Source organism: Passer montanus, unplaced genomic scaffold, assembly GCF_014805655.1.
Source record: "Passer montanus isolate IOZ18808 unplaced genomic scaffold, ASM1480565v1 scaffold194, whole genome shotgun sequence".
Lineage (NCBI taxonomy): Eukaryota > Metazoa > Chordata > Aves > Passeriformes > Passeridae > Passer > Passer montanus.
Window position 1 is genome coordinate 385,389 of NW_024366525.1, and position 10,343 is coordinate 395,731.

General features: G+C 52.5%; 1 protein-coding gene across 3 annotated transcripts in view; it reads right to left on the bottom strand.

Moving 5' to 3' along the window:
- Positions 1–6,616, bottom strand: part of LOC120500972 (epidermal growth factor receptor kinase substrate 8-like protein 2) — a 46,620-nt gene extending 40,004 nt beyond the window's left edge. For 2 of the 3 annotated variants that reach the window (XM_039706565.1, XM_039706564.1), the window contains exon 1: positions 6,238–6,616. The gene's annotated coding sequence lies outside the window, so the exon portion shown is untranslated. The remainder of the gene's footprint in view (positions 1–6,237) is intronic. The other variant, XM_039706563.1, reaches the window with a different exon arrangement.
- Positions 6,617–10,343: the final 3,727 nt, after the last annotated feature.

Consider the following 10,343-nt stretch of genomic DNA (forward strand, 5'->3'; position numbering starts at 1 on the left):
TGCAGGAGCAGCTGGAGATTCCTAAGTTACTCTCTTTGGGAATAATGGAAACATAGAATACATAGATAGAATCAGCCCTTTGACTGCAGTGGGTCAAAGTGTCATTTCCATGGCTCAGATGTACCACTCCCCTCCCACAGTTTGGCAGGGTTTCTGTTCTCCTGAACTGAAAAAGAAGTGAATCAGGAATGTGCCTGCCTGCATGACCAGGTCTCAAAGCCATCAGGAGATCAGGCAGAGATGCTGGTGTGCAGGTACCTGGTGGTACAAGACTCCTTCCCCCACCAGCCTGAGGAGGGGAAGGCATGGACTCTCCTCTCATGGGGAAGTGGATCACGCCTGTTGAAGCCCACATAACTCCAATCAGAGGATTTGTTTGGGTGCAGTCTGGGGTACCCTCTCCGTGTCAGAAATCCTGCCTGTGTCACATATCAGGGGATAGTGTGCAAAACCCTTTTGTGGTCTGTACCTGGACTGAGGAGCCACCCCTACTACCTAGCCTTACCTCCACACCTGCACAGGCTGCCTGGGTACATGTTATTCCTCTTCCTTTTTCAAGGACTTTTGAAAGTCCCACATCTCAGCCCAGAAGCCACACTGAGAGCACCAGGTAACAAAAACAGGACAAACTGCCTGGCTGTGTGAAAGTCAGAGTTACAGGTTAACCCGCGGGAATGGCCACAGACAAGGCCATTTGCTTCTGCCCCAGAGGAAGACATTAATATCTTCCCAGAGAAAAGAGGTTTTAATTAGTGCTCCCTTCTGCATGGAGCCCAGCTCTCCTCCTCTGTCTCCTCAGCTGAACACAGCTATAATTAAGAAGCAGCAGTGTCAGGAATAAGAGTAGGCTCCAGCCTATGATTTATTAAGGGATATCATGGGTGCAAATTACCTTTCTCTCTTCTCTCTCCCTGGTGTTTTTATGAAGTGAATTTACTGATAAAAGGATTGTCTCAGGCTCAGGCAAATGGACACCTCTGTGTTTATCTCAGCACTGACAGTGAAGTCACTGCTTTGCCTCCATAGAGCCACCGAAAGCCTCAAACCTGACTTATCATAATGTCATAAAGTGGTTTGTGTTGGAAAAAGTTCCATTTCCCTTTATGGAAAATGGACCATGCCCTGTCCCTCCCTTCCACTAGGCCAGGTTGCTCCAAGCCCTGTCCAGACTGGCCTCAAGCACTTCCAAGGATGGGGCAGCCACAGCTTCTCTGGGCAACCTGTGCCAGGGTCTAACACCCTTACAGGGAAAAAATTCTTCCCAAAAAGTGCACAGAGGAGTTTGGAAGACTTGGAAGAATTTTTGTCCACAAGTCACAGTTCTGGCTGACAGCAGTGGTAGGACAAGGACTGGCCAAAGGGAGTCCTGGTGGTGGCAATGAGGAATGAGTGACAAACTAGGACATGCCACTGGCATGTCCACAGCAGTGAGGTGGCTCAGGTTTGGGATTCGCCTTGTATTTTCTGGTGAGGGAATCTGGAGCCACCCTCAGCTCTACTTCCAGCTTGTAAGGCATGAAGAGATTCTCAGTTTCCAGATGATTCCTACTTCTGTCCATCCTGAGCGACAGGAAAGTTAGGTGTAAACAGTCTGGGGGAGCGTGGTGTTGACTCAGCCTGATCCCAATCGCCATCCCACCAGCAACACTACTTCACTTTCTGAATCAGCTGTGGTGCCTGAACTTTGGTTTATTGCCATTTGGATGGGCTGCACTTTACCTTTGTAGAATATAGATCTGGACAAGTTGAGACTGATAAGACAGAGGAAGGGAAAAAAGAAAAAAGGAAGCAGGAAGGGCTAAACTTAAATTCAAATTATGAAAGCTTTTGGGAGTCAGTGCCCCAACCAGAAACCAAAAAATAGGAAAGAATTTTCTGTCCAATTCCAAGGCAGTATTGAAAGACCTCAGACCACAAATGTGGAGTGTTTCTGTTCCACCAGCCATGGAAAGTTCTGCCTTCACCTGGGGCAAGGCTAGGTTGGAGGCCCATGAGCTGTGAGGGCTCATTTGTGCCAGACCTGCCCATCACGACAGCCAAGGCTGTTGCAAAATCCCATCCCATCATCCTGAGGGTGCTCAGCTCCTCCATTACAGCTGAAATTGCTGCTAGAAGCTGTGGCAGAGTCCAGGGAATGGGAAAGGAAAGGTGAATAGGTGGGCTAATGCCCTGACAGGTGAAACCCCAAAAGCAGACAGGATGGGGGAATGTGCCCCTGGCACTGGAGATGAGGATTTCTCACATGTGAGATGTGTTTGCCCATCTCAGCAGGACAAGGAGAACCTTTGTGGGAGATGCTGGTGAGAGGGGTTGATTTGGACCCTTCTCTGAAGGCAAGGATGGATGTAAGGGCACAGAGCATCCCAGGCAGGGTCTAGTTCTGTGCCAGACAGGCTGGACCAGCCCACCCTCTGCCACCAGCCTCTTGCCTTGTGAGGGTCCCCAGATCCCACTGTGCCTGCAGGAACAGGCACCTCCAGGCCTCACTTGGTGCTTCCAACCAAATCAGGGCCCCAGCAACTTGTCTGGGCTTCAGTCCCTGTCCCAGGGCAGCTGAGCAGGCAGAGCCTGTGACTCCCCACTTCTTCACGGGGATTGGAAGCTTCTGTTCTGTTCCTCGGCAGATCCTCAGTGGCAGCGAGCACGTTGCAGTAACGCCCTTGGGAGCACTTGGGGAATGGGAACAAGGGCTGGGCTCTCCTGGGGAATTGCAGTTCAGGTGAATGGGAAATATCTGCAAACCGGTCCAGCTCAGCTACACACCCTTCCCTCCCTTCTTAATTGCAATTCTTCCTAATTTATCTGGATTACCAGGAAGTAAAATGCCAGGACTTTTTTGGTTACCCCCCTGGCATTGTGCATTTCAATTTTGGAGGCGGTACTGTCGCCAGCCCAGGAGAAAAGAAAACTCTCACTGCCTTGGGAAAGGACAAACCCTCACCTCTGTGCAGAGGTGGCCATGTCCATGTGGGAGCAGCTCTCCCTGGATCCCCTTCCTTTCTTTCTTAACACGTAAATATTTTAGGAATGGGTCACAGCATATTTTTCCCTGAGCCAGACATATCAAACCCACTGCAAGCAGACAGAGATGCTGTTCACAGCCTCCCCAGTCCATGAAAATACTTCTGCACTGCTGCGTTCTTAACTGTGGTCTTGTGGGCAGGTGGAGATCCAGAGCCAAACTGTGCTCTCAGCCTCCTGGGCCCCCTTGGATCTCACCTCCTGCATCTCTCAGGTGTTGTACGGTGCCTGGCACCATTTCCAATGGTGCAAGAACTCTCCTACAATGCAGCTGGATGAGCAGGGAGGGTTTCTGGAGATACCACCCTTCCCCTCCCCTGGAATGGGAAACATGAATACCTCCTGGGCAGGTAGATGGGTATTTCTCTGGGCACCTGCTGTGCCTTGGCCAAACAAGTGGTTCAGGAGGACGTGCTGGCAGAGCCAAGTGCTGCTGGATCTGCCAGCAGCCCTTGGGAGCTGCCATGCCAGGCAGACACTGAGCTGCTGGTAAAGCTCTAGCAGAGTACAGGAGGTCATCCCTGTCACTCCAAGCCTGTGGACTTTACTTGGCACTTCTGCTAGGGGGTCACTAGGCTAGGCTCGAGTACTCTCTAAGAGTAATTGTTTTATTGACAGTGACACCAAACTCACAGGCTAAAGGCCGTGCATTCCTGTCCACCCTGGAGGGAAGGGCAGCATTGCTGACTGCACTTGTTGAAAGGAGTCATGAGCCCTGATCAGCCCTGTTCAAGGACTAAAACATTGAGTCTTCTTCAAAACCACAATCCTGCCCTGGCCCAGCACTTCAGAGAGACCATGGCATGGAAGGGAGAAAGCCAAGAGTATGACAGAAAGTGCTCCAAAGCAGCACCCCCGGACCCAGCCCTTTGGGAATAATACTCCAAGAGTCCCCCACGCACTCAGGACTTATTTCATATGGATGTTTCTCAAGCCCACACAAGCCAACACATTTGTTCTCCCTGTTTCACTCCTTCCTTTTTTGCCACAAGGACTGAAACCTCCCAAGTCCCACAGTGCATTAGTGTCTCTTCTGAATCTTTCCTTTCCAGAATGATCCCATGACTCTATGAAAAGCATTTTGTTTTCCACCAGATTCCAAGCCATCTCATCCAGGGGCAGATGCCAACAAACCTCTGGCAGGTTTGTCCCTGCAACCATGCCCCAGCAGGGTCTCCTCTCAGGAACTACAGCCTGGTTGAGTGACCAGAGCAGAGCAAGCAGGCCAGGGTTCCTCCTGTACAACCCTTCCCTGTCTCTTCATGCCCTTGGATGAATCCAGGCAGGCAGCCATGACAATTTGTCACAGCCAGACAAAATGGTGGCTGCTGTGACATCACCACACACGGCATCTGCTCTGAAGTGTCCTTCACAGAATCATCATGGTTGAAAGAGACCTTTGAGATCATCTAGTCCTACCCTCAACCCATCACACCACCCATGGGAGCTGGGTAGATGGAGACCCAGGAGCAACAACCTGCAGGGCTATTTCAGGCTCAAGGCTGGGCTTTGTCACTCTGACTGATGGTGAGTGGCTTGCAGTCAGCAAAGGTGGGCACTGAAGGCACATTCTGTCTGTCCCTGCAATACCTATCCTGTGGCTCAGAAGACATTTCCTCCTGGTGCTGAGAAGCGTCCCAGCTGCCCTCCTCTCTCATGGTGTCTGTGCCCACCCTGACATGGGGGGTGATGGCAGAGGGGCAGAAAGCCAAGGACTCGAGGCTTGTCTTGGCAAACTGCTCCGTGGCCCCACGCGAGCAGTGTGTGCACGTCACAGCCGTTCTCCAGCGTCACTCACAGCTGCTCCCTTCCCGGGACTTCACCAACAGCCAGCTCAACAAGGCTGGTGCCAAACTTTTCCTCAGGTGCCCAAAAACACCCCCTGTTCCTCTAAGCTCTATGATTATATGACAAACCCACCGTGCCTTGATGAGTACAGCAGAGTAGATCCTACTCTAGACCACCTGGAGAGCTGAGACACAGTTGGAAGAACACGAGCTCCTTCCCAAGGCTTCAGCTGTGGAAACCAGCAGCAGGAACAATGCAGGCCCGACCACGGTGGATCTGAGCTGTAGTGTTGGTAGTTGTTGTAGTGTTCAAGCCTTGGTTTTAAACATGGACAACCAAAAACCTTTGCCTCTCACAGACACCTCCCCACAGTCCCAAGTCCCTCTTCCCAGTCCCGTTTTAAAGGGCTCCTTGGTTCAGCACTGCTGCCTGCCCTTTCTGTCTGGGAAGGACTAATTTTCCTTCTTAATCCACTGAAAACTCAAAGAGCAAAATGGAGTCAGGTGGGCAAAACCGTGCATAGGTCCCTGATGTATCAGCTGAGGGCTGAGCCTCTGTCTGTCACTTCTTTACCCAGAAAAAATCCTTTTTGGGGGCACATGCCAGCCAAGTTCTGGCACTCCTGGATGAGCAACTACCAATGGATCTGATCCCTGCTTTTGGAGCAGCCCAGCAACACAAGCGTTAACTCCCTGTTGCCCTAATTACAGCAGGGCAATCACCGGATTTTACTACTGTGCTGTGTCACAGTTATATCCAGTATTTGAAAATAATGTCAGTCACATCATTTGTCCCTGAGCCTTGTCCTCAGTGGAGTTTGCACCGGCTTTTTCCAGGAAAACAAGAGAAAGGGGACGGGAATGCTGTGACTCTACGTAGATGAAATCTCATCAGGAGGCAGAGCTGTCACACGAGGAAACAGGGCAGCTCCAAGCTTTACTCGGTGCTGAAATTGGGTGGCGAATCCTGCCAGGATGAGGGGTAGGGAGAGCTGACCCACCAAGACCATCAGCTCTTTGAGGGGCCTGGCAGGGAACGGCCTGAAATTCTACACACTTCCCCAAAAGAGGAAACCCCGAGGTTTGCAAACAAACAGCTGCTCAAAACTACGTCTCCAGACTTCATTAGGAACAGAAAAAATGCTTCGTTCTGTGCCAAATGGACATTTTGCTGCCAAGAAAGTGCCACCTACTGGATCTCACCCGGTGGGGAATCACCAGGACGGGAAAAAACCTCAGAAAACACAGTGCTGGGAAAAGTACGTTTTTTCATATTTTTTAACTAAAACAACAGAAAACTACACTGATAGTTCTCCCAGCCACAACCCCTCTCCAGCCATTCTCCCTCCACAGTAGAATCAGAGACTTTTGAAGTGGATAAAAGCTGGGGAGGGGGATGAAGCTTTAGGATTTGCAAAGAGAGACTCACCGGTGCTGAGAAGCCGCTCTCGTCTCACGCAGTTCGCTCAGCTCCCGTGAGTTCTCTCCCAGTTTTCCTTGCCTTCCTAGTTAAATCCTGCTGCCATTCTCCAGCAGTCAGCTCCGTGTCCTCCCTGCACGGGCTGAGCCCGATGCCCCGAGCGCTGAAGGGCAGTGGGAGGCAGAGCCCACCCGGCACCCCGGCCTGGGGTCCCCGTTGCGTGGCTCCCGCTGCCCTGTCCTCCCGGTGCCGCTCGCCGCGGGTGTCTGAGAGCAGGTGACAGAGGTTCCTTGGCAGAGGAGAGAGGCGGGGAGGGATGTGGAGGCAGCGAGAGGTGGAGCTGGGACCCGGAGCAACAGGTTACTGTATAACCAGGAGCCGGTGGCCCCGGGAGCGCCGGGGGCTGCTGCAGCCCTCGCCCACTCCCCAGGCAAGGCGACCAAGAACCCAGGAGGGACGTGCTAAACTTCGGGTTTCTTGATCCCAAGAACATTTTGTACCCAATGGGAAGGTTGAAGGTGGCGAGGGGAGGTGAAGGAGTGCTTGGAGCTCAGTTTTCCACCGCCGGTGAGGGAGGGGACGTGCTGCCCGAGCGCTTCATGGGGGGAACAAGGCACCTTTTGTGCAGCCCAGGGCTCTCCTCGGCGCTGGCTCACGGCTTGTTTTCCTCCAGCATCGCCCCTGCCTGCTCTCTGTCCCGATGTCTGCGGCAAGGAAAGGTGCTGGGAGACGGAGGGAAAAGGCAAAGCGTCCCTTCTCTGACATTCCCCAAAGCAATCGGGGGTGCGGAGCAGAGTCCCCTTTGGGGTACCCCCTCTGTGGCACTGTGCTCCTTGGGGTTATGTGGCCGTAAAGCCCCTCGTTTTGCCCCAGCTCTTACATGAAAGACAGTAGGTTTAGGTGGGATATTGGGAACAAATTCTTCCCTGTGGGGATGCTGAGGCTCTGGCGCAGAGAATGGCTGCCCCATCCCTGGAATTGTTCAAAGCCAGGTTAGACAGGGCTTGGAACAACCTGACAGAGAATGGCTGCCCCGTCCCTGGAATTGTTCAAAGCCAGGTTAGACAGGGCTTGGAACAACCTGGGGTAGAGGAAGGTGTGCTTGACAGGGAAGATATCAGCTGGGTCATATCCATGTGCCCATGGCAGGGTGGGATCATTCTGGTTAGCCATTCCTCTCCCAAAACTGAGGCTTTTGAGAGTGTTTTTTATGGATGTGCAGGTGTCTGCAGGCTTCCCCACCATGCCCACGCTGTGTGTTGAACCCCTGCCACATCCATGTGATGTGAGACCCTGTGTCGCTGGCCCTGTCAGGAAAAGCTGTAACTGCGACACCAGGGAAAGAAACAAGGAAAAGCTTCTGCGGTCTGGGAGCAGCCCAAACTCCTTAGCTTGACATTCGCCGAGTTCCCCGCTCCTGCGGGTTTCTTTGAGGGGCTTATGGCCAGCGCAGGGCCTGGCCCGGGTCCAAGAGCACGGAGGAGCCGCCCCGGTGAGTTCCTGCGGGAGGAATGCGGCCGGGTGAGCCGGGCGGGCAGGGGGAGAGCAGCTCCCTGCCCGGCAGCCGGCATGTCGGCAGCGCGGGTTTGACAGCAGCACGACCTCTCCTGCTGCGGGAGAACACGCACCGATACTCGGTGTGACACTCCCACCCAGTGCCTCGTCATCCTCCTCGCCAGGATCCCGGGGATAGATTGTGAAAACACGGCCAGCCCGAGGAAAGGCAGGGTTTAGGGAATGCGTGCCGTACCAGGCAGGAGAAGGGATATCAGTCCAACACAAGAGAAATGCAGCGGGAATGTCAGCTCTGCTGGAGCCTGGTGAGCCTCAGCAGCCAGAAGGTTTTGTGCAGGAGTTTCCTATTCCCTGAAATGCATCACTGGGGTGTTTCAGGAGGACTGCTGGGCTGGGCTGACTTTCCTGGGATGCAAACAGGGAGTTGACAGGATGGCGTTTTAAGGCACTGGTTCCTATCCAGCTCCACATTCACAATGAGAACAGAGCTACTGTGAGCTGCTGTGCCCCACAGCAAATCTCTTAACTGCTCGGCAGAGGCAGCAACTTTTCCTCTGGGCAGGGAAGAAAACCGCAGCAGAGCTTATTACACCTTCCCAGCCATCCCACCTGACAGCTGATGCCGGTGAGGGTGGGCCAGAGGCAATTGGAGCATCATGGAATGGTTTGGCAGGAGGGAATCACCCTGTGGTATGGTGGTGGTTCCTGGCATGGCTCCCAGGTGTGGAATCAACTGAGTGCATATCCCCAGCCTCCCTCCCTCCCTCACTGGAGCACCAGGCCACTCCAGAGGGACATCATAAAGTCATGGACCCATAACACCCTATCTCCCAGTATCTCCGATCTGGAAATCCCAGGAGGCTGACTTGCCTCTCGGGATCAGCCTTTTAAATCAGGTTGGCGGCAGACACCCCTGTGATGGCTTGAGAACAAAGACTTGTCGAGTAAACACCACCCAAACCCAGCTCCTCAAAATATGTGTTCCTCTAAATTTTTAATGCTGTTTGCTTCCAACTTGCTTGTCCTGTTTCAGAAGGGCTGGGCCTCGTAATTAAAAGCTCCAGCGATTTTATGTCTGGCAAATGTCATCAATGGCTTCGCTATGTGTGCCCTGCTTCTCCAAGCAGTGGGATCGGTTTGGAAAGGAGCTCCTGGTTAGGGAAACTCTCTGAAGCTGATTCCCTTTGGGTCTTTTTACCACCTCAGCATCGAGAGATGCCACCATGGAATCAGGGACACCAAAACGATGACAATTCCCATTGAAAGCCTGGAAATACTTGGGATGAAAGAGTTGTCTAAAACTTCCAGGCTTCATCCTTCATCATGGAGCACAGGGCTGTCAGCAGCAGCAGGACCTCACGAAAGAGTCCATGGACAATTTTATCTGGCATTGGAAAACTGAAACCAGAGCTGTCCTGCCCTTGTGAGAATGCAAGTCCAGGTTGGTGCCAGCTGACCCCGGCAGGCACTGACAGCCAGCCAGGGCTCTGAGCAGTTGCAGCCATCAGGTCCTGCCCTGAAATGAGCCAAAAAATTCGTGTTTGTTATCCTATGTGCATATTTACCCCATGCCTCACTATCACCAAGTACTGGCACTCTCTGCTGATCCTTGTTTTTCACCTGGGTGATGGGAAGGGAGCAAAGGGTTCACCATGTTTTATAATTCATATTTTGTGTTTATTTTGTTTGTGGTGATCACTCAAGAAGGTGAAGCACAGGGGCTGTGACTCAACATTAACCTGTGTGACCCTGTTTGCTGTATCGCCTGCATTCAGGTAAAAATTCCACTTTGCAATATTCCCTTTAGAACCTGTCAGTTGTTCTGTGGGCAGCCCTTCGTGTAAGGCAGGTGCAAACACCAGGAAAAGTTTGTGCTTTTTTTGGTGCCCATCCAGGAAGAGTTTTGCTTGTGTGCTTTGATCGTTAATGGGGCAGGGACAGCTCGGTATGTTGGTCACTCCTTGGAACAAGCATGTGATGGCACATTCCATCATGCCAAGCAAATCTGGGAGGACAAATAGGTGGGGGCTCCATTCAGGCAGATTAAGCACAGAAACATTTGGTCGTTCCATTTCCTGGGTGCTCCTTAGCCCCAGTTCTGCTGCTGTGATGTTCCTGTGGGAGCAGCAAGGATGAACCTACAGCCATGCCCTGGCTTAGCAAGACCTGTCCAAGGGATTTGTGCCAGTGGGTACTCTGACTGTGACTGTCAGGTGGTGCAATGTGGGCAGAACTTGCTGTTACCTGGCCTGGGAGTAGAAAGGTTAGGGTTGGATGGGTTAAAACCTCATCTCCTTCTATCCCCCTGCCAAGGAGGGACACCTTCCACTAGACCATGTTGCTGCAAGTCCCATTCAACCTGGCCTTGGACACTTCCAGGCATCCAGGGCAGCCACAGCTTCTCTGGGCAACCCATGCCAGGGCCTCAGCCCCTCTGAGTCACAAATTTCTTGCTAGTATCTCATCCAAACCAGTCCTCTTTTGGCTTGACACCACTCCCCCTTGTCTTGTCCCTACATGTCCTTGTGAAAGGTCCCTCTCCTTCTTGTAAGCCCCCTTTAGGTACTGGAATCCTTAAGGTTGGAAAAGCCCTCTGTGAT